The 25,498-nt window shown below is 36.4% G+C and overlaps 1 pseudogene; it reads right to left on the bottom strand.

Annotated features, from left to right (window-relative positions):
* Positions 1-604: 604 nt before the first annotated feature.
* Positions 605-2,344, bottom strand: LOC144291432 (dematin pseudogene; annotated as a pseudogene).
* Positions 2,345-25,498: the final 23,154 nt, after the last annotated feature.

Below are 25,498 nucleotides of genomic sequence, written 5' to 3'. Positions count from 1 at the left end.
AGTAAAGGAGGGTAAACAGGGCAGCCTCCCTGCTAGAGATCTCCTTGAGCTGGAGCCTCTTTCTGCTGGAGTCAGAAGAGTAGAGGCCCAGGTGTAGGGCAAGCTATAAAAGTTGAGATGAGGATAAGAGCTTGGCACACAGGGTCTTGGAGTTTCTTTGCCTGCCTGGCTGCTTCTCACACTCCCCAATCAGGGCCAAGGGTTGTACTTACCTAATGGTCAACAAACCTGACAGGACTGACCACTAGGAGCCATGTTCATTTTTTTCTTAATTGCTCCTCTTCTTGTGGGTGTGGGCAAAACCATAACTTTATGCCCAGACTGGGTTTGCCTTGTGCATTGAGTGCCAGGGATGAGAAAGAGCACCCCTACCCCCTCATTATGGGGGAGAAAGTCCATGTCTCACAACCCCGGGGCTGCAAAGTTCTTGGCTGCCTCTCCACTTGAGGAATGGAGCCAAATCCAGCTCTGTCCCACCTCCCTGCTCCCCAAGAGATGATCACTCCCTGCTCACTATAGGAAAAGGAAGCCTTGGGATCAGTGATCCCAGCTCCAGAGCCCTGAAGCAGTGAGCACCAGTCATGGAGAGTGATGGTGGGGACAATCAGAGAAGATAATACTTTATCTTGAGTTTGTTCTGCTTTAACAGAGCCAGTTTGTCAAATTATTCAGGAGATATGGAAAATACCCCTGATAAATCCTCACTTGAGAGACACATCTCAAACCTCATCTCATCCACATCTGGAGGAAACTCGGTTTACCTTTAATTGGTTGCTACCAGCATTTCATAATGACAGATCTACAGTCCTGGCCTTCCAATCTCACTCCCCACGGGCTGAAGTCTGTGGACTGTAGCTAGCTCAGCGTGGTCTTGCCTTAGTTAGGGAGAGAACACTTAGGTGACCTAGAGTGCAGGGAGGTTTCAAAGGGTGTCTGATCCAGTAGGGACTGAGTTTTCCTCATGTAGGCGATGACTCTTTCATCTCTTTCTTGAAGATTATCTTTCCTACGTTAGAAAGTCACCTTACCGAGTTCCTTTCTCTGACTCTTCCTGGGAGTTTTCATCTCTTTTCTGGATTTATCCTCTTCTTCTGCCTTTTTCTGTGCTCCTTCTGCTTCTGTCTTTCTGTTTCTGCAATGACCAGTGACAGAGGGCATGACCAATAATCAGTTTCAATCTTGGTGGGTGGGTCGAAGTGAGTGACTGGGTTATGGGGAACTTGGATGACTTGATGATAAGATCCTCAATGAAAGGCTTGCTCTGAGAGCTGCCTTCCATGGATTCTCTCTGCTTGTGGATGCATGGCTATTTGTACATGTTAGAATCTGAGTAGGATGATGGTGGAAATGGGCCAGGGTGTTCTGAGAGGTCCCAGTGATTCTTGAGGTGAAGCATGGGAGATGGTTCCAGAGGTCCAGCTCTCTGCCCACACCTCTGGGGATGGTGGGAAGATGCAGATTTGGGTGACAGCGAGATCTTGGCTTCTGAGTACTGAGTAGTACTTCTGAGTAGTCATTCCCTATGTTCCAGGAGGGAATTAGGGATAGCGACGCTTGTAGATCATGATGAGGTCAGGCTATCTCATGTTAAGGATAGTTTGTCCTTGGGGGTGGCAGCCAAGTCCTTGTAGCCCAACGCCTTGATGTCCGTGGCATTTGTGTGCAATTTTTCTAACTGACATTAGAATAAATACACAACTAATAAAATAGTTGTAAAAGTTCATCTGTGTATTATATAAAATAAGCCAGGTTACACCAGTGGTTTGTGATGAAGTTTGTGAAAGTTATTGTTGAAGGACTATAATACCAACCATAACTTGAAAAGTTTAAAGTAACTGTTTTTTTAATATAAATGTTTAATTTTATGTAAATGCCTAAAAGTAGGCTACATATGGCATTTTGGTAAATTAGATGTAAGAACAATGGGCAACAAATTTGATTGCATGATAATTAACTTTGTTATATAGATAATTTAGGCCTACATATATGACATGGATGTATTCATAAATAAAGTTAATATTATATATAACATACATGATGCTAATGTATTATGTGAGCTAGAAAACATTTACCAAAATTAAACATTTTAACAGATGATATATAAATAACGAATTGAAAGAAACATGTGAACGATTTTCTCTACAACTCAGTAGTTTTGAACTACTCAGGATTGGGTCAAATCTGAATCAACATCAAAATTTGACTGTTTCAATGAACTGATGATTTTTTATTCTTGAAGGCTCTCCATTTTTTTGTCTTGATCTCTTGAGGTGCAGTGGTTTATTTTATTATCTCCCCTCCACAATTTCTAATTATTTGAATACTTTTATTTTAGTTGCGCCATGGTGGTTGCAGAACAAAACAATAGATTAGGAAATCAGGAGAACAACTGCTGCAGAGCCAATACAAGCAGATTTAGGTGTACTAATTAGCGGTTTTCAAGAATGTTAAACATAGATGTATTTTCCTGGGAAAGCTTCAGCTACAAACAAAACAAAACATAGATAGCTGAATTGGCAAAGAGGTACTTTGTAGACTGCCGACTCAGTGTTACATTACTTCACAGTTGTTTACTATGAACTTAAGGGCAAACAGGACTCCTTCAGTTTTTGCTTATAAAAGCAAAGGGAAAACCTTCTATTTTAAGTAGGATGTGGCTTGTAGAAGCATCTTATTAAAATGACATTCTCCCTGTGGGCATATGTATTAAGAACCAGTTCACCCAGCCTAAAATCAATTACTTCTGCCTATGGCAAAGAAAGTCGGAGTTAAACATAATTCTCAGAGGTAGTTAGCATTCCATTGAAGGTTATTGCTTCCATCCAAGAGAGGAGTTACCCAATTTAATCAATTCTCTGAGTGTTAAACCTTAGATAATAAACAACTTAAATTATAAACAGTGCAATTATTAAGTATAACAATTAAGGCACTGTGTTTTAACTAGATAATTCACAGGGTAATCAATGGTTAGCCAGAGAGTTCTAGTTGCTTAATACTTATTTGAACTCTTACTCAGAAATGAATACGGAACATTTTTGCCTATTAACTCATTTCCATGACTGTAGACTTGCCCTCCTCTCTTGTTTTGCACATTGCAATCAGAGTTTTCTTTTCAAAGGAAAATTTTAGGTTGCTCTTTGCTTAAAATAACCATTTTGCTCTTCTGTGCTCTTTTGGTAGAATTCAAACACATTTACCGGCTTAGTGGGTGCCTCATAATCACCCTATTTGCTTTTTTAACCTCATTTTTTATCTCTTTTCCTCTCTCCTTTCTTTGACTTAAATTCTATGCTCTGGTTATTCCGGATTTTTTTTTAAATTTCTCCAGACATGATATAATCTTTCATTTCTGGACATTAATATAAGCTTTTGCCTCTACCAGAGACTTTCTTCTTCTGCTTTTTGCCGAATTTATTTCATCATTTAGATTTCAGCATAGATACTAATTCCACTGGACATCTTTCCCTAACTGGCTGAGATGGAATTGATATTCTTTCTGCATAGTTCCATAGTGTTGTTCTGTTTTACACCTCTCCTTGGTCTCTCCATGCTGAACTTGCTGGTTTATTTAATCCTGTGCCTCTTCTTCACCCTGTTGTATTCATATAGGCTGAGCATTAAAGAGGTAGTAGTTGCTCAAAAAATGTTTATTGAATGATTACATGATAAACTTCTAGTTAATGTAAAGGTGTTTCTCAATCTCTTATGGTTAATAAAGAAATGATTCTCAACACATCCCAGAAATTCGATCCACTTCCATTAGAAGCTAGAGCTTATGTTGTAGTGATTTTAATGGCAAATGGGAGGCATAGGGAGATCTCCATTATATAGAGTGTGTGTGTGCGTGTGTGTATAGGCGGGGTGTATTTAGTTTGATGTGTTCCCAGGTAACTCATATCTTCCTCTACAGAGATACAGGTTCAGAACTAGATCCAGTAATTTAGGCACAGAAGTTTCAAGTCTTCCTAAATTAGCTACAGTTTAAATACGACTTAAAAATCTTTACACCTAAAACTTGGGGAGGGAAAAAGAAAGACCTTATCATTTGGATGTTACAAAGAGAAAGAGAGAGAGAGAGAGAGAGAGAGAGAGAGAGAGGAAAATGGCTAAGCAATTACCTGTGCCTCCATTTTCCCAGTCTAGTTGTAATAGTTCCATTTCTCACTTGGGGATTCTTTTACTTTCCATCAATGAGATCTGAGGGTACTATTGTTAATGGCTTCTTCAAGATCAGGACTTAGCTGAACTGGCCCCCTGTTTAAGAGGTATATGGAGGTACTCATTGGGTTCTAGGGTTTACCCAAGTAGCATAAATTTTAAACTACAGATAGAAATCTATCTATAAGAAACTACTGTCTCTTTTTCTCGTTAGAGTTGAGTTGTGTATTCATACTAAAAAATGAAATAATACATGGATATTAGAAAGTTAGGTATTTAGAAATTTAGAAAAAGCAAATAGTGGCTTTTGGAATCATCAGCTTTTAGGGATAAATTAGAAGGGAGTCTTGGAAGCCTCAGAATTCTCTTATATCAGTAAAGAATTGGCAGCTACTGTCTTAATCCTGGACAGGAGTTATGGAAGCATTGGGAAAGTATAAGGGGAAAATGGTTTTACTGAGCTATTTTTAAATTTTTGCACCCTATATCTCAGAGAAATCATGCTTTTATAGAGACAAATTTACTATTTGAGAACTAATCATTGAGGAAAATAATCAATTGGTCAATTAATAGTATGGAGATAGGAGGCTCACCTCTTAGAAAAGGAAATTTGACTCTTATATCACATAACATATAGTTGTTGATGCAATCAACAAGATTTACATCTTAAATGTAAAAGATGTTTTGTAGTGGTAATATAGGTAAATTGTATAACTACTGACATTAGTAAGTCCTTTAAAAACAATACCAGAAGCCAAAATCATCATAAACCTCTCTATTAAAATTTACTACAAAAATTAAAAAATAGATGTTTTTCTCTCATATATAAGTGTCATACATACATATATATTACAGATATATGTAATATATCTATGGTATATATGACAGATTGAGGAAATATTTGAAAAATAAATAACTAACAGAATTTTCTTAATTTATGATGAAATATCACAAATAAATAAAAAATAAAAATGAAAATATGCTAGAGATAAACAGGCACTTCCTACATGCAAAAGAATAACCAACAACAGCAAAAATGAAAATGTTGAAAATCAGTAGCAAAGTAAAAAGATGCATTATAGGGGTGCCTGCATGGTTTGGTCGGTTAAGCGACAGACTCTTGGTTTCGGCTTAGGTCATGATCTCATGATGGTGAGATCAAGCCCTGCATTGGGCTCCATGCTGAGCGTGTGGAGTTTGCTTCAGATTCTCTCTCCTTCCCCCACTGCCCCTCTCCCACTTGCTTGCATGCTGTCTCTCTCTTTCTCACTCTCTAGATACAGTCTTTTTTATTTTATTTTATTTTTTTTAGATAGTCTTTTAAAGAAAAAATACATTATGAAAATGTGTAATTTACATCCCTTTTGACAAAGGACAAATGTTTGGTAATACTGTATGTTGTCAGAGGTATGGGCAGAAATGTACTCTTATATACAGCTTGTGGGGGTATGCATCGATACCCTTAAAAACATTCAATTCTATTGGCACCCAGCATTCATTTAAAGATATAAGTAAATCAATGATAAAATGCACGTACAGAGATATTAGTGTATATCCAAAAAGTTAAGTCTCGTGGGAGCTTGGAATTAGTCTATTTTATTCTGTTTTATGAAAATTATCTACAACAGTGTCTGACATATGGTAGGTATTAATAAATATTTTTGTTGTACTTATTTTTAATAATGATAAAAAGCAATTTAATGTGGGGTGGCTGGGTGGCTCAGTCAGTTTTAGGCATCTGACTCTTAATTTTGGCTCAGGTAATGATCTCAAAGTCATTAGATTGAGCCCCATGTCAGGCTTTGTGCTCAGAGGGGAGTCTGTTTGAAGTTCTCTCTCCCTCTTCCTCTGACCCTCCCCTGGTTCATGTGCTTGCTCTCTAAATAAATAAATAAATAAACAAGTAAATAAATGAATAATTTTTTTAAAAAAGCAATTTAATGTGTGAAAATATAGAAATGGTGATATAAATGAGGATACACTCAAGAAATAAACTTTTATGGAGTTATTTAAAAGAAAGATATGAAAAGTGTGTTATGCAGGAACTTTCTTTATATATTAAATATATATACACATATAATTTAAAAAGCAAGTAACTTAACATGATCCTTAGTATAGTCTCATGTTTGTAAATGTTTTAAAATGGTGTACCCTGAAAGGTTAACTGTGGTGAGATATCATGTAATGTTCTTTCTAATGTCATAATGTTATGTGTTGCTTGCCAAATAAAATAATAAAATGAATTAGTAAAAAATTCACCTTAATAATTCTCCACAGCTTATGGAACACATTTCATACTGATTAATATGGCTAAAGGCTTCTGTGATCTTACTCCCATTGTCCTTTGCTTTTTAAAAAAAATTTTTTTTTTATTCTTTGTCCTTTGCATTTTAATCAACTACTTTCTCTTCATGTACCCTTTGTTTTAGGCAATCTGAGCCCCTAACCTATCTACAAAGAGAACTTCATTCTATTATGTCTATTTTAATATTACTTCAAGTATTTTCTTTTTCTGAAAAGGCCTTACCTTTTATTTCTGTTGAAATGCTTATATTTGTCCAATATTATCTTTTAATAAAATCTTCGATTTTTGAAAATATAATTTTAAAATTTTTCATTCCTCTAATTATTTTGTATCCCTCTTACAGCATTTAACTTTCTATACTTTATTTGTGTTTTCTAAACATGTAATTTTCCTACAAAATTTCATAGAATATATCTTTTGATGATAGAGACTAAAGTCTTATTTATCATTTTACACTGTATAATGTATAACAAAACATCTTGAATAGAGCAGATGATTTTTTTTTTGAATTACTGAGCTGAGATGTCAAAAAAAGTCCAAATACAGTCTTACTCCTATGGAAGAAAAAGAAAAAAAAAAGGAAGAAAACATAATGTTTATAAGGTAGCTTAAAATTCTAAGGGGAAATTTCAAAACATTGGCAAGTTTTTATTTTACCTGTCAAAGAAGAGTTTATGTTTATATTCTTAAATTTAACTAATTCAACAATAGAGCATTAGAATGAGGGATATTTTTAAATCAGTGCTTTATTCATTCTGGGTCATTGTTTTGTTTCATTTTGCAGCAATTAATATATGTCAGTGATCTTATCAGATCACACATGCAGGAGTCAGAGCAAATGTAATTTTGATGCTCTCCTGAGTAAGAGATTTGGAACTGATATATGCCTGCAGAAGTTTTTGTGATTTTCTCTAACTTCCAAATATCTGAAATCTTTCTGAGCTGATCCATTTGAGAATTTAAGACCAGAAAGTTTAGATAAGCATCTTAGGAATTATGACTATGTTTTCTCAAATGTGGCAGGTGTGCAGCACTTTATTTTGGCTTTCATACAGAATCTTAATCCATGCAGGAAGTATGCCACTTTATCTATCTCAGTCATTAGTTCTACTGACACCACTAAGTTGGGAGATCCGAATGCAAGCACGGATAGCATACACCTGTTTAATACTTAACAGCTCTTGTCAGGATGGTCATTTAAAAAAAAAAAAAAAAAAAAGGTGGTTCTAGGGACGCCTGGGTGGCTCAGTGGTTGAGTGTCTAGACGCCTTGGGCTCAGGACATGACCCCGGGGTCCTGGGATCGAGTCCCACATCGGGCTTTTTTGCATGGAGCCTGCTTCTCCCTCTGCCTGTGTCTCTGCCTCTCTCTCTGTCTCTCATGAATAAATAAATAAAATCTTTAAAAAGAAGGTGGTCCTAAATGCCTCCTGATTTCCTGGGCAAGTCATTGTGGGGTAGGCACATTTCCTCACTCAGATGCTTGTTTGACTTTGTTCCTATGCCCCTGGTGTCCTTCCACTATGCCATTAGCAAGCAGTCATTCAGCTGTGAGGTCCCCGTTGCCTCAGCTGGACCCTCAAAGCACTCTGAACTTACAGTACTCCAATGCTCCAGGACTGGCTATTTTTTATTTCTGTTTTTGCCAAGAATGGCCAAGTAGATATGTGTTAGGGTTGGTTTTATGAAAGAGCTGAAACAAGACAACCTGTTCCACAGTGAAACACAGGCAAGTGTTGGGATGAGTTGCTCCAGCTCTCAGAGCTGGGGATAAACAGGGCTGATTTATTTTGAAAGGTTTTTTGCTCAGATCTCCTTACAGTGCTTAAGAGGCTGGCCCAACTGTCCTCAGGTGTGAACAGGAGAAGAAACTACAGCCCAGGGAAAAGGTTGAGCACGGATGTCCTATTGAGATCAGGCCTTTTTATTTATTATCAGCAGCAACAACAATAAAAGCAAGTATCATCATCACACACAAAAAAGAGATTTTTTAATATTTTTTACTTATACCCACAATGCATGTCTAGTCAGGTTGCACATTTGCCTGGAGAACACCACTAAACTGCTTTCAGGACTTTTTTTTCACGTTACTCCTATGATTATGCTGTAATGTCACCGATGTGATCACAAATATTTAAAAACAGAGTTGAATTGTATTGTAATTTGTTTTTCCCCCTCTGTTTTCAAAGCTCAAGCATTTTAACAGTTTAGAAAAAAAATATTTTAGGATTTCATTTTTTTTCCCAGATTAAGACAATGTATGCCTGTAGCATTATTTAAGAAAATGATGTTTTTCTCTTTCAGACCCCAATTTCCACTCATTATCAGAGAGCTGAATTCTAAATCAGAGACTGCGGAGGAAAGATGTGCAACCTGAATAAAACATTTCCAGAAGAGCCTGAATAATGGTCCTGAATAAAGGGAACTGAAATGTTCTTGAATTATAATTGGGAAAAATTTAAGTATGTGTACTCAAGAACACATGTACTAAGAAGAGGTTAGTTATTATTATTCTTTGTGCTATTTAACATTTATGGGGCCCCCAAAGTATTTTTAGTTCTGATTTGAACAGAAGTGGTCTGTTAAGTGAGCTCCCGTCTAAATTACCCGTGTGGAGATTCACCTGTAATCATTCTCTGTGCGGAGAGAGGCAGCGTTGATAAACTACTCCTGAATAAGTGGACTATTAATGCAGCAGTATAGTCTAACTCACAGCAAAATAAAATAATTAGTTCAGACAAATACGGCCTTTAAAAATCTCACTTGACCCTTTTTTTCTTTTACCTAATTTCTCTGTGCCAGGGCATTCAGAAATTAGCAAACAATTTGTCAGATTTATACAAGATTACTGAGAAATTGGAGAAGGGGAGTAAGGATGGAAAGATGAGGAAGACTAAATATCAGTGTCAGTCTCTGACTCCAAGGGCTTTATGCTCCACAGGTAAGTAATCGAATATCTTTTCTTCTTTGTCTCATATCAACAATATAGAATAAACAGTGATGATTACTTTGGAGAAACTGTCTCTGATACTTAATTCAGAAAAGCTCATGGTAAAAACTTTCTGAAATAATGAATATGATAGTCCAGAGGAAATTAAAAGATAAGAGAGCTTAATCCAATGATAATTAGATAGAGTTGAGAAAGATAGATATGTGAGCCGTGGTAGGCTCTTTAAGAATGAATATGTGCTTCTATGTGTACATTTCTGTGCCTGTTACTTTATATGCACACAAGTAAAAAAAAAAATGGTTCTACAGCCTAAGAAGAAACCAAACATCCACCCATAATTATAATACAGGGAACACTTTGAATTCTAAGCTCAGGAATATAGACTTTATTCTCTAGGCATTGGGGAGCCATTGAAAATATCTGAGCAGGTGAGTGACATGTCCAGAATTGCGTTTTATGAAGATTAACCCGGTGGCATTTTCAGAATTGATTAGCGTGAAGCCTGGATTGTGACAGAGCAGATTGTGGTAATGCAAGTCTGAAATATGGTGGTGGCAATGAGAGTAGAAAGGAAGAAATTGATTTGAAAGATCTGTGACAGTGGAACCGCGGGACTTGATTATTAAATATGTGACCTGAAGTAGGGAGATGTCAGTGATGACTCCAGACACTGAGCCTGGATGAGAAACCAACTATGGAAGGGAAAGAATGTCCTGACTGTCAGTGGTTTATTATTTTCTCCCGGATACTGTGAATCCTATAATCTATTACCTTCTAAATATCTTGGATCCAAATACATGTTCCACATCTGCTAAGCATGCTGTGTCGTCCTGCCATTTATTTTTTGCACAGTCACGCACTGGTGACCATAGGTATGACATCACTGAGAAGTACAGTGTGTGGCAAAACTGTAGTTGACTAGACCAAGGGAATGCAGAAAAATTTCACTTAATATAGTTTTAAAAATTAAATGTAGTAAATAAAAATTCTAGTAAAAAGCCACTTCCAAAATAGAGTATTGAGATAGAAATCTGTCTTAAACGTATCTATCTCATTGAAACCAAAACACTAAACAAACACACACGCATACAGACATAGATAACTCTTCTCTGAGACCACTGTTAGCTGTTCAGGAATTATTACTGAAGTGGTGTAATGTGCTAGGGCAGATTCTCTTAGAATTTTTATATTATGCAATGTGCATTTCATTTTAAACTTTCGAAACCACCCCTTACAGACTCAAAAGTTAATATATCCACACTTCCATTCTCCTTTGCATTTTTAGCAAGTTTCAGCCAAGTGCTTGTGTAACTGCTTCGCATGTTCACAAATTGCCAAGATCCTGAAGCACACGTGTTGCTACTCTTCTCTCCACATAGTAAGAATATGGGTTTTAAATAGATGCCTTATACTTGCAGCATCCCCTAGACTCTTCTAAATGGTTCAGAAAACTGGAGAAGTAATAATTCCAGTAGACGCTTTTGCTTAAAGGGATTGTGACTGTTCTTCTATGTGGAAATATCTGTGTGCCATTTAAAAATTGTGTTCGTATATAATATATTCTACAGAATAACAAAAACATGATCGGTAAAGCGACAGTTGGTAAGGCATTTTACTAACTTTATTTGTGATTTCACATATATTCCACCTTTATTTTTCCTCTTTTCAAAATTCCTTGTCTTTAAAACTTTATTTTCTCTTTAACAATATGTGTTTTCATAATTCTCACACATTATTTAGCTGACATTCTCAAACTCTACAGGCATCATGATGGTACGTAAAGCCAGAGGATAAATGTCACTGTCTTTTGTGGAAAGTGTGAAAATGTTACTCCAGTTTTTGGGGCCAGGTTCCAAAGCTTTAGCATTAAAGCAAACATTTACTGTTGTTTTTTGTTTATAGGCAGCATTCACAGGAATTTAAGTGATAGACCTCACAATTTCCAAAGGACGTAAGGTTGGGAATAGGCAGCTTTATACTCTGCCTGCAATTTCTGGAGGACTTGCTCACAAATGATATGAGCTTAGTGGCCAAGACCTTCCAAGTATTAGAATCAGATCTAGTTTGAGTTCAGATTCCATTATTGACTAGCCGGGAGACTCTGGTATTTACTTAATTTCTGTAAATCTTAACTTCACTGTCTGTAAAATGGGAGTATTATAATACTGTGTGGTTACAAGATTGAAATAAGATATTGTCTGTAAAATACTTGGTACAACCTGTCACATAATTAGTGGTTCGTATATGGTTGCTTGTATTAATTCACACCTGCCATTAGCATTATATGGTGGTCATAAGAGGAGAAACCTATTTGATATTGTGAATTTTAAAACATCTTATTAGTGTACTTCTTAATTTGTACAGTTGTTTTTCTAGTCATCTGCTGTGTCAACTTTGTGTTCTTTTCTTCATTACCGTATGCATTTCTAGACTCCCATTGTGATTTAATAATTTGGTTGCCTTTGTTACTCCAAGGACACTGTGGGCTTCTTGAGCTCTTATTCTGGAAGTGCATGTGGATCTCTCAGTATACACTAAGTGGAGATAGTTCATGCAAAATCATATCTAAACCTAAAATTAAAATACTGTTCATCTCAAATTTTATTTGTATATTTCCATCCCGAGTGAAAACCAAAATACTTTATTCAATTGGTAAAGTTATATTGAGTTTTTAAAAAGATTTTATTTATTTATTCATAAGAGACACACAGAGAGAGGAAGATACACAGGCAGAGGGAAGCAGGCTCCCTGAGGGGAGCCCGATGTGGAATTCGATCCCAGGACCCTGGTATCGCACTTTGAGCTAGAGGCAGATGCTCAACCACTGAGCCTCCCAGGCATCCCTATATTCTTAATTAGATTTAAGTAATATGTAAAGTGTTTTTTAAAAAGATTTTATTTATTTATTTGAGAGAGAGAGAGAGAGAGAGAAGAGAGAGCATGAGAGGAGGAGCAGAGGGAAAGAGACACACAGAATCCCTGCTGAGCTCGGAGCCTGTTCCGAGGCTCTATCCCAGGATCCTGAGATCATCATCTGAGCTGAAATCAAGAACCGGTCACTTAACCCAACTGAACCACCCAGGCGCCCCCAGTAATATGTAAGTTTTACATCTCTATTTCGTGGTCTATTGTGGGCAAAGCAGAACAGTTGGTACCTCTGCAAAGACAAGTAGAAAGGGTAGATCACTTATGAGGTTAAATTCCCATTCTAAGGGAAAACAAAAAAAAAATGCAATAGTTTCAAACAGATCAGGATCCAATTAGGCATTTATTTCCCAATTCACCATATGGGCAAGGTGCTGATAATATCCATATATTACTCATTTCCTCAATGAACCTGATTTATTATTTTGAAATTAGATACAAATTAATTTGAAACAAAATGCTGCCATATTCAACTTTGCTCAAATGCTCACATGTCTAAAGATGCAGTTATATTTTCAGTGTTAAGGTAAATTTCACAAACAGTTCTGAATATTGAGAGCAATCCTCTTTTTCTTACCCCTGAATTTCTCTCTCTCTGATATAAAATAGCATCATATGTAATTTTCTTTAATACTTAATGACACTTTAGCAATTATCTGTTTTCTTCTAAGCCCCCCAATCAGGCATAAAATAAAAAGAATTTAAATAAAACTTAACACAATAAAACAAATCACACACAAGTAGATTTAACCAAATTAGAAAATGTGACTCATCATGCTAAGGCCAGTTGTCCTTAGGCAAACATATGGATAAAGATGATTATGCTGGTAATTGAGGAATAATGTCCATCTCATTTCAGTCGGAGTTACCTTGGCAAATGGAATCATGTAGTTTTAAGTTTTTTCCCTCTATAACATGGAGAGTGATCCTGGGGAGTGCCTGGGGTTTTCTTCAACCCGGGCTTCGTTTTGGAAATGTGTGTGTGTGTGTGTGTGTGTGTGTGTGTGTGTGTGTGTGAGGGTGGAAACAAAGTCATTTAAAGTCACTACTTCATTCTCCTTGTCCAAGATCACTGGGAAGAGCTAATGAACGCTTAGCTCTTTAAGTTTAAAGTATTTTGAACATTTTGAGAATTTCCTATATGTGGAAACATTTGGAGCAGTCCATTCATAGGCAGGTATGAAATTATCTGAGGAGCTATGTGCTTCTGGGGCCGAGACTCTTTGAGCCTGGATTCTCCAAATGCAGGGAATCCACTACCCCTAGGATATGAGCTAATTTTAGGTAGTAGAGAAACAAACACTTTTTAACTTTGATAGCCGAGATTTTTTCTTTTTAATTTAAATGTGAGGTAGGAAAATAACAGCTAACACAATAAAGCAGAGATTTCATGAGATAACTGGAATTAGCGTGAAATAAAATAGGCAGTGTCTATACAAATATCTGTATTCTTTTCCTTGATATATGACATGTCTTACAAGGACAGGGCCAGAATTATGAAGCTATTTTATATGTGATTGAAGTTTGGGAAAAACTACCCTTAAAATTAGGTGAATTATGTATTTTTCACTCTGTCTTATTTCAGTGATGGATACTGAGCCTTTTGTTGCTTTCACCGCCAATGAACAAGGGTGTATGCGTTAGACTAATATCTTTCAATGGAGGGAGCTTTGGCAACTTGTATGTACTGTTTGCCGATGCATTTCTTTTGCTTACTTTGGTGTAAGGTAACACAGCATATGGTTTGAAATTGTACATTGTGAAGAAAACTAATCAGTTTTAAGTAGGGTTTGTATTCCAGGTTACAAAATTTGAGCATCCAGAGAACCCATGTTAGGTAAACTTGTTTGCACGTTTCTTCATTCACTTGTACATTCAACAAATATTTATTAAATTTCCATTTTCTCTTTGAATTAACCATAATGTACTTATTATAATATTCATTTAAAAAAATAATTTTTGTTGATATCAGAATAAGAAAGCCACCCATGTTTATTTGTTAAGTAAAATTATCATAGATTTTATTATTATTCTTGTTGCAAGGATCTAAAGCAGCATTTTGCAAGCATTAGGTCATGCACCATCTTAAGAAGTCTCCTGAGATACCTTTCAAAATGTAACTTCTCTACAGGTGGGGTCTGGGAGTCCACAATTTTAACAAGTTCTTGAGGGATTTCTGTTTGTACTTCAAAGACCGGGAACCACTGAAGAAAAGAGTAGGGACTGAATCTAGCATTTGTGGAGAATTCTATGTATAAGATAGATGTTAAACACGCTCCTTAAATAATAAATATGGGTGTGTAACTGGAGGAATAGCCAATTGGTTTTATTCTTCTTTCATTTTCAGCTCCCCTCCTTTCCTTTCCCTTTCTTTATCTTACTTCAACCCCCTCCAAAGGCAACCACTCATAGGTCCCCAACTCCTTAACTAAGACTATGAAAAAGTTGATTCCTCCACTATTTATATACTCTCGGAGACCACCCAAGGACAATGTTTCGGTTTCATTTCCTTTTCAAAAATATTTAAGAAGCGAACAATACACATACAATGCTCTAAGTCTAGAAGCTGAGAAATAAAGTGCCTTGTTTCAGAGAATGCTGTGGCTTGAATAGCTGACTATGCTTTAAGATATTTTCATTGATTCATCTGATTCACTTTCTGTTGAGCTGATCACAAATTGTCAGAGCAATTGTCAGCTTCAGGATAATAATACTACTACTTCTAGCTGTACCTTGGTGAGAAAAATAAATAAATAAAGGGAAAGTTAAACACATCTTGTTCTAATGCAGAGATGAATAGCACTGAAAGAGTCCCATTGTGGCGCTTCTGGCATTGGTCAACAAAGCTGAAAAGCAACGTGGGACAAACAAGGAAAAACGGGGCAATGTTCCCATAAATTCAAAATTAAGTTCCTTCTTCAATTTCCGTGAAGCAAACTCCCCGTGGTGAACATCTGGCAGGCCATTAACTTTTGTTACTTTATTTTATTAAAAAATCTTAAGGTGAGAGAAATTTCTCCATTTGGAGACTTGATTTAGCATCGAGGCTAAAGTCTGGGCCATCGTGTTGTCATTTGCATAGTACCCGCGCTCCAGCAGAACATATTGTCCATACAACCTTTACTAAGCTTTCCACCAAAGGTTGCAGTTCCTTGTCATTTTTAAAAATCACTAATCCTGAGAGTTATATTTTTAATACATAAATCAGCTGATCAGTGGCCTATATCTGCTGGAGGAAAAGTGATTGCAAGACTCTTCATACTTTATAGCTTCTTGCTTGTATTTTTTTTACTGTATTATTTTCTACAGGAGCTTGAACGTCAAAACTATTTACACAGAGCTTTTTCAATGATCCATCAGAAGGATGTGAACTGTTGATTGCACCATTTTCTTTATTTGCACAGCTGCTATAACCTTCAATCTAAATCATTTTCTTACTGTGTCTTCCCTTTCTCTTTTCTTTTTCTTCTGTGGGCTGTCACTTTCTAAAGTAAACATTTCCTATTCCACCATCAGAACTATTTGTGCATATTAACTTTCAAGCCATGAACTTACTTATTAGTCAAGTTATTTTTTTGTAAAGAAAAAATGCTAGGTAAATGTTAGAGAAACAAATGATTTATTTTTTATTTAATTTAATGTAATTATGAACTTCAATCTTTATAATGCAATTTTTATTACATGTATGCATCTATCATATATCTCTGTCATCTATCGTAATTATTCGACATCCAATCTTTAACCTGAGCAATTTTAAGTTGAAACATTTATTCAGTTTTGGGAATGATTTTAATAGATTTTTCTCTAAAGTAACATGGAAATACAGTTTCTGTTTATTGTAGTTACCTGGTCTCTGAACATTCATACAATAATTACAACAAGCTGCTAACTGACTCTATCTTTTGAGAGTAAAAACTTGAATGTTCTTTTAGTCTTACAAAGCCTTTTTGACTATAGACAGGCAGTAAAATTTCATTGTTGACTTCTGAAACAATTCTAGTGGCTTTTTTTTCAGTTTATAACAATTTTTCTGATGATAATATTTTTAGAGTTGAAAGGTTAATTATAAGGGACTGAATCTTGAAGTTATGTCATGAAGTCTAGTATAGCTCTGCATAGTGAGTTATATTAAAAACAAAAAACGTTGGTTGTTATATATTTTTCCCCAATAGTCTTAAATATGTACTCTGCTCAATTGGTGTACTAAATGCTGCGATGTTTGCAAAGTGAATTTTGTAGAATTCCTTTGTATTTAGCGTTAGCTCTGAAAGTAGAGTTAGGGTAGATATGATTATGGAGATGAGAAGTCAAGCAGGGAAGACATGATTTTGACCAGGGAAAACTGAGGTTCAGATTTTAAGAGATTTTTATAAAAGCTTATATAAAAAGTAAGTGCAAAGTTTTATGGTTCTAAATGTGCTATTCTTTCCTTTATAGTGGGGTTTATAATATTTTTAGAGAATTTTTAATTTCATTAAGCCATTTTTAAACACATATACAAAATAGATTGTAAAAATTCAAACAATTTTTGATGTCTAGTTCATTCCCATAGCTCCTTGAGAGAAATATAGGACCCATAAAGAATTTATATTTGTATTACTCTTTGAGTATGAGTATACAGAAATACTTGATAAATTATTCTAAAATCTAGAAGTATAGAATTAAAACAGGCAAGCCTACTTTTAAGCTTTCAGCAGCCACTTCTAGCTCCTTCTACAATGTAATGATGCAATTTCCTTATTTATTTACTACTACTCGATCTTTTTCTTTCATTTATTTTTTAAAAGGATCTTATTTATTTATTTGAGTGTGTGCATGCGAGAGAGCACTAGCAGGGCAGGAGGTATAAAGAGAGAAGGAGAGAGAGAAGCAGACTCCCTGCCAAGCCGGGAGCTAGATGCAGGGCTCCATCCCTGGACCCCTGAGATCCTGAACTGAGCTGAAGCCAGACATTTACCCGCTTAACCACTGAGCCCCCAGGTGCTCCCTTTTCTTTCATTTAAAGTACATCTTAGATGTCATATGTCTGTTTACACGAGTAAATATTTCTAATAGATATGTTCCTAGAAAAAGATTTAATGGTTCACCATCATTCTCACTTTTGAGTTTGACACATCTTTTTTTTAATTTAATATATTTTTTTAAGATTTTTATTTATTCATTCATGAGAGACACACAGAGAGAGGCAGAGACACAGGCAGAGGAGAAGCAGGCTCCATGCAGGGAGCCAGACGTGGGACTCGATCCCAGGTCTCCAGGATCATGCCCTGGGCTGTAGGTGGCACTAAACCGCGGAGCCACCCGGGCTGCCCGAGTTTGACACATCTTGTTACAGTACTGTTCTCTATCAACAACATATAAGTGATTATTTGTTTCCGTACAGTGCCAAATCAATTATAGTTATTTTCTACTAATTATTAGATTATTTCACTTTCCATCTTGTTGATTATTGAGAGTGTAGATCGCCTTTTCAAAGGTTTCAAATGTTCAGAATTTTCCCTGGGTATTGTCTACCCCTATATTTTGTCCACTTTTCTGTCAAGTTTTTTTTTTCTTATTGATATGTAGAAGTACTTTGTGTAATCTAGTCAAAATCTAAGCATAAAGAAGATAGAAGAGTGAGGTTAGTTCCCAGACGAATGTCTGGCCCCTGTAAAATATGGACATTCCAGGCACCTTTCTCATATTAAGGGCTGAATAGTGGTTAATTTTTATTTCTTATGACTGTATATTTAAATCTACAGTGTTCTTTCTAAAGAAGTCTATCAAGACTCTTTATGGAGCACAAGAGTATAAAATAGTTCCAAAAATGTTAATTGTATTTCTCTTACCTAACTTGCAGATTCCCAAAGGGAATCTTTAAGAGAGTCTTTTGGCACAAAGATCAATGGAACAGAATAGAGAACCCAGAAATGGGCCCTCTCAATGGTCAAATAGTCGACAAAGCAGGAAAGACTATCCAGTGGAAAAAGGACAGTCTCTTCAATAAATGGTGCTGGGAAAATTGGACATCCACATGCAGAAGAATAAAACGAGACTATTCTCTTACACCAGACACAAAAATAAACTCAAAAGGGATGAAAGATCTAAATGTGAGACAAGAATCCATCAAAATCCTAGAGGAGAACACAGGCAACTCCCTTTTTGAACTTGGCCACAGCAACTTCTTGCAAGACACATCTATGAAGGCAAGGGAAACAAAAGCAAAAATGAACTATTGGGACTTCATCAAGATAAAAAGCTTCTGCACAGTGAGGGAAACAGTCAACAACACTAAAAGACAACCTACAGAATGGGAGAAGATATTTGCAAATGACCTATCAGATAAAGGGCTAGTATCCAGGATCTATAAAGCACTTATTAAACTCAACACCGAAGAAACAAACAATCCAGTCATGAAATGGGCAAAAGACATGAAAAGACATTTCTCCAAAGAAGACCTACACATGGCCAACAAGCACATGAGAAAATGCTCCGCATCACTTGTCATCAGGGAAATGCAAATCCAAACCACAATGAGCTACCACCTCAACCCAGTGAGAATGGGGAAAATGAACAAGACAGGAAACAACAAATGTTGGTGAGGATGTGGAGAAAGGGGAACCCTTCTGCACTGTTGGCGGGAATGGGAACTGGTGCAGCCACTCTGGAAAACTGTGTGGAGGTTCCTCAAAGAGTTAAAAATAGGGCTACCCTGTGACCCAGAAACTGCACTGCTGGGGATTTACCCCAAAGATACAGATGCAGTGAAACGCCGGGACACCTGCACCCCGATGTTTCTAGCAGCAATGTCCACAATAGCCAAACTGTGGAAGGAGCCTCAGTGTCCATCGACAGATGAATGGATAAAGAAGATGTGGTCTATGTATTCAATGGAATATTACTCAGCCATTAGAAATGACAAATACCCACCATTTGCTTTGACGTGGATGGAACTGGAGGGTATTATGCTAAATGGAGTAAGTCGATGAGAGATGGACAATCATTATATGGTTTCACTCATACAAGAATATAAAAAATAATGAAAGGGATTGTAGGGGATAGGAGGGAAAATGAGTGGGAAATATCAGAGAGGGTGACGGAACATGAGAGGCTCCTAACTCTGAGAAATGAACAAGGGGTGGTGGAAAGGGAGGTGGATCGGGGGGTGGGGTGACTGGGTGATGGGCACTGAGGGGGGCATTTGGTGGGATGGGCACTGGGTGTTACGCTATATGTTGGCAAATCAAACTCCAATAAAAAATTATACAGAAAAAAAAGATCTTTTGGCACTGGTCAGGTATTAAATAAACACTGTCTGATTCATTTAATCAATACTAACACAAAGGGACTTTTCTCAGGCCTTCTCTCCAAATATATGTTTCTGATTCATCTATATTTACTTCTGGTATTGGAGAATTTAATCAGATAATTACTGATCGCTAATGAATTTATTATTTGTAGAAATAACTAATATACCTATAAAATTTATGAGAATTTATTTCCAGATTTAATTGCTAGACTATTTCAGATTACTAATAAGTTTCAGGAAGTTCTGATATTAAGGCTATTTTTAATTACTCTGAATTTTGAGTTCCACTGTTTATATTTGTGTGTGTGTGTGTGTGTGTGTATTTGCATATTTTATCAGAGAAAGATTATTTGGAGAAATGTAGGAAAAATAAACCTAAATCTGACCAGAAGACATACCTTGTTCTTGAAGAACAAGAATTTTTTTTTGAGATTTTATTATTTTATTTTATTTATTTATTCATGAGATACAGAGAGAGAGGCAGAGACACAGGCAGAGGGAGAAGCAGGCTCCATGCAGGGAGCCCAATGTGGGACTCGATCCCAGGTCTCCAGGATCACACCCTGGGCCAAAGGCAGGCGCTAAACTACTGAGCCACCCAGGGATCCCTGAAGAACAAGAATCTAGTTCTAATGTCCATGCAGACAGATTGTGACAGGTGATACTCTTTTATGAATGAATATATAAGATTTTCCCTTACAATTTTCTCGTTATTGTAATTCCCTAAAATTCCTAATAATCTCAAAGACTTGAGTACTTTCATCACCTTACTGTACTTTTAATCTTCCTTGAAATTGCTTATGCTATTGCTCTTTTATTTGGAGACTTGATTTTTACCCACTTGATCTGTTAATTGGAGTTTTACCTTCTGAGGCTCTTGGAGCTGCTTTATTTTGCCAGCTGACTCTCTGTGCTCTCAACATGCTTCTTTACACTCACCCCCTGCCTTTTCATCTTTCAATTTATATCATCTCTCTCATTCCTCTTTTCTTCAGCTGCATTGAGCTTGTTTTATTTTGTGCGCATAGACGAAAAATGCCCTCATGACAAGAAATGTCACCACTAATCTTATTTTCCATTTCTAGTGTGTATTTTATTAAAATTTTTTTCATTTCTTAACCTACATGGTGACACAGTGCCAGGCTTATTTCAAGATTTTTAACTCAGTCAACACCAACTGGCATGTGTTAAACTAGGAGGAAAAAAAAGAAATCAAACAGAATAAGAATTACCGGAAATCAGCTGCACTTTCTGGATGAGGAACTTTGGTAATTGAATTGTTACATAGCCACTAGATGTAGGGAAAGGAATACAGAATGCCCAAGATAAAACTGAGAATTATTGAGTCTGTTAAATTAGATTTGAATAATTTGCTCCTGTGATAGAACCTATTCCTATAGGAAAGCATCATATGACTAAACCTGAAAAGAAAATTACTGTCAGTCCTAAAGCTCATTGACAACGCAGCAGCATTGCCAAATATGTAGCACATTAAGTAACATAACCAAGTGCCTGGTTATGACTGACCATTAGCATCAGGAAACAAACATTGCATATGTATTAGGTTTAGAGTAGCTTTTTTTTTCTTTTTCTATATGTGCGAATGAGAATGGGCAAGTGGAAAGATTTAAAGTTCTTCTATTTTTGACATTTTACTGAATAAATGGAGGCCAGCCTGGAATTCTAAAATCTCCTGTAAATGTATTTTCACCGTTTTCATTAGAGGCTAACTCTTTGCATATTTGGTGTAAACATTTGTTTGAGTAACCCTGCACATGTGGGTGTACACCATAAGGTGAGGAAAAAAAAAAAAAAGGAATTCAGCATCAAATAGCATAACTTTGTTCCAGAAAGAACTGTTGATTTCTAATGATGAAAAATGAAATTGAATATTAAATACAGTGATAAATAGAGGCTTAAGTTGTATCACAACAGTGCATTGTAATGATCTTTTCCAAAGCTAGAAGTCAACCCAACATAATTTTAGTGTTTCTGGAAAAAATATTATTTATACCTTGTATCTTTCAAAGCAATCTCTTATTTTTTTTTTTTAATTTTTTTTTTTTGCAATCTCTTATTTTTGACTCTTACAGTATTTCCTCACTCAGGTGGTTAAACACAATCTTTGAGAGCCAGATCCCTTGTTACAGGATGGGTTTACTGGTCTTCCGTAAGAATAACAGCTTTGGGTTAGGTTTTGATGTCTTACATCCTTAAAAGAAAAAAAAAAGAGAAAGTTGTTTTCTTTTTTTAATAAAAATTATGAAAAATATGGTAACATAAGAAATGAACAGAACAAAGAGTTGGGAAGACATTTAAATGGAATCTTACATGATAGATATATAGCTTAGATTTGTAATACAATTAATCTTTTTTATCAATCTGATGAAGATATATATATCTCATCAAAAATAAAATATGTTGCCATTTTCTTATATTTCTTTTTTTTTAAGGTTTTATTGATTTACTCATGAGAGACAGAGAGAGAGAGAGAGAGAGAGAGAGGCAGAGACACAGGCAGAGGGAGAAGGAGGCTTCATGCAGGGGGCCCAATGTGGGACTCGATCCCAAGACTCCGGGATCACTCCCTGAGCCCAAGGCAGATGCTTGACCGCCGAGCCACCCAGGTGTCTCCATTTTCCTATGTTTCAATTTAATTTGACTACTTCCACTTCAGAAACCACAGTTGCCGTGGTTTTGCTAATTATGTCTTGTGGGATATCTTGGGATGCTAAGGACATCCCAATTTCCCTGCATTTATTGAGAATTAGCAACTGATTGGTAGGTGAATGATACCCATGGAAAACTAAGGATACATTGAATTTATAAAGCTATTGTTTTGCTTTTGCAGGGATAGGCTTGGCACCAAAGCCCACTGTGTCCACTTCTAATGCTTTGTACTTTATCAGTATAACAAGAAAGGCTCAAGCCTGAAGTAGCAAGTGATGAGTCAGGTCTTCAGTTCAGGCGCAGTGTCAGAGATGTAGGTGAAAACTCCTGCTTGCTCCAGACTCTGGGCTCGAGCTCTCCTGTCGCTGCCCTGTGCTTTCTCACATGTTAGAAAAGCACCATTGGAATGACATCCTGGTACACAGAATGACAATGTCAACACAAAGGATAAACAATAGCTGGACCCCTGTTTTTTATGAGAGTGTTGGGAGAGCAATACTAGCTAAAGAAAAACAACATACAGCTTTTATTACATTGCCCAATACTGAGAAAAATAGAACATTTTCTTATACATTAAATTCCAGAAGTAGATATTTAGAACAATTTTGAAGTCACTGTTTTTGATGGGAACAGATAGATAGTGTTTCAGAATACATACATACATATATATATATATATATATTTTTTTTTTTTTTTTGCATTGCATCCGAACTGGTCAATGTATCCTATCCCTTCTCAGCTGATGGTATTGCCTTTGAGGTGATTGACGATGACTTCCTGGTAGGAGCTTAGATGATAATATAATATTTATATAAGACATTGCAATTTACAAAACCCTTCACATTCACTGTCTACTTAGAATGGCCTTTAATGTGTGTGTTGTGCATTTTATTCCTTAATATTTAAGAATGAAAAGGAAGACAGATTATCTAACACAGTTTAGTATTCCCCAACCTACTTCATAGTGTTTTCCATAAACCAAAAGATTGATCCCGTGAAAAACTCCGGAGCTAGAAACCGTAAAGAAAACAAAAGGACTAATCAATTTGGATAGGTAATAAATTTTATGTATCTGGATGGGGGAAACATAAAACCCATATGGAATGATGAGGAGAATAATGGTGTGATGGTATATGATTTTCAAATTGCTATCTCTTCTTTTAAATTTCTTTGTCCTAATGAAATGTTTTTCATTCAGACAGCTAAGCAGTTAGTGTTTTAGCTTCAAGAAGGGATGAGAGCACAGATAGTAGAGAAGGCAAAGCACATTACTTCTTGAGTTCTGATATTCAAGTTGCTAATTCAAATTAATAAACAAGGATTATAGTTCTTTTTTAAAAAAAATTATTTATTTATTTATTTATTTATTTATTTATTTATTTATTTAGAGAGAAAGAGAGTGAGCGAGAAAGCAGGGGAAGGGTCAGATGAGGAAGGGAGAGAATCACAAGCAGACTCCATGCTGAGTGTAGAGCCCAACACAGGGCTCCTTCTCAGGACCCTGAAGTTATGACCTGAGCCAAAATCAAGAGTCGAAGTCTTGCCTGACAAAGCCACCCAGGTGCCCCATGGTTCATTTTTACATCCTACACTCCAAGAAGAAAAGCAGAACTGGAAGAGAAATAATGTGTATCACAAAAGATTAAGTGAATGAGCAGATACATAGATAAGGTGGATCCCAAACAAGAGGCTTTGCAGCCACTGCTTGCCAGGAAGATGCCTGAGTAGAGCACTGATGGTACAAGGCAATTTGAGGGCATAGGTGACTTGCCCTTTCCGTTCTGTACAGAGTTCAAATAGCATCGGACACAGAGAGGAAGTGGCTGTGAGGTAGGTCTAATCAGGGAGAAACAGATGGGGAGCAAAGCAGTTTCATGCACTCCAGTGAAGTTCCCAAATAACAGAATGAATGAATTCATTTGCCTCTGGCCAACTTCTATTAATCACGAGCGAAGAGGGGTTTCAGTAGAGGCCACATGGTTGGGAGAAGGGATGGTTTAATTTTCCTTCAGGTACCGATGTTTGTACACCTGATAGAGCTGTGTACAGAGAAGACCCTGCATAGATGGTTCAATCCTGGAGGAATGTGCCCAATCCTGGAGGAATATAACCCACCTAAACCCAGCACTGCCCTGGGTACAGTTAGACCGAGGCCTACGCTGATTGGAGCTACGCTTCTGTCACTGAGTGGAATAGAAATTGATAGATTTTGTTATTGTTGTTCTTGTTGTCAAGTTATATTTAGCAGATTAAGGCTTACCTAGTAAGGAGGAGTCCTCCTTTCCTTGAGATTCTTTGACAACATGGTTGTTGGGCTTGACGTATTTGGTGTTCATTGAAAAGGTCGAAAAATTGAGTGAAACTGAAAATTCAAACACCAAAAACCTGTCACATGTACTGGCTTGGAGGAGTTATTAGTTACTCGTATTTAAATATTTAATGCTACTTTCATGTGATTATTGTGTTGTAGCTAAGAAGGAATGGTATGAAATAAGGGATAATTTTGAGGACAAATTATTTAAGGGAGCATCTTATTAGTTTTAGTATTTTAAAGAGTTTGACTATCAATTGCATAATAATTATGCTTTGCATTTTGGAATTTTATCTGTTTTATTATGTAGATTTTGACCTCCTATTATGAGTGTAGCCTTTGAAAACTATTTCAGAGTAGATCTTTTCATTTGTGTGTGTGTACTTTTGCTAGATTGCCAACGCAATCGTATCATTTCCCTCTTAAAAACATGTTATGGCTTCTTGTGGCATTTAGAAAAGTGGGGACAAAAATACTTACCTTTACCTAAAAAGCCTGGTTTGATCTAGTCCCTGCCTACCTCTCAAACTTCACCTAATGTCTCTGTCTCCTTTTGCAATTTTTTTTACCCTTTTCACTTCTTCCGATGTCTCACGCTCTTTCCTGCTCTAGTGTTTTTGCATGCGCTGCCTCCCAGGCCTGAAAGATTTTCTTCCCGACCTCTTCAATCTGGCTCCTACTCATCTCTCAAGTTTCATCTTGAAATGTAATTTCTTCTGTCACTCTGGACACTGGAGTGTCATTCTGTCATTCCAGACAGAATTATGTCATTGCTGCTGAACAGTACTTTTTCATGGCTTTTTCTATCACCTAGCTCATATCTTGACACATTAAGGGCATTCAAAGAATGCTTATTGACTGAGGGTTCATTGGATTTCTGAAGTCCCTC

This window comes from Canis aureus, chromosome 2 (genome assembly GCF_053574225.1).
Source record: "Canis aureus isolate CA01 chromosome 2, VMU_Caureus_v.1.0, whole genome shotgun sequence".
NCBI classification, from domain to species: Eukaryota; Metazoa; Chordata; class Mammalia; order Carnivora; family Canidae; genus Canis; species Canis aureus.
This window is presented reverse-complemented; position numbering and strand designations above follow the sequence as displayed.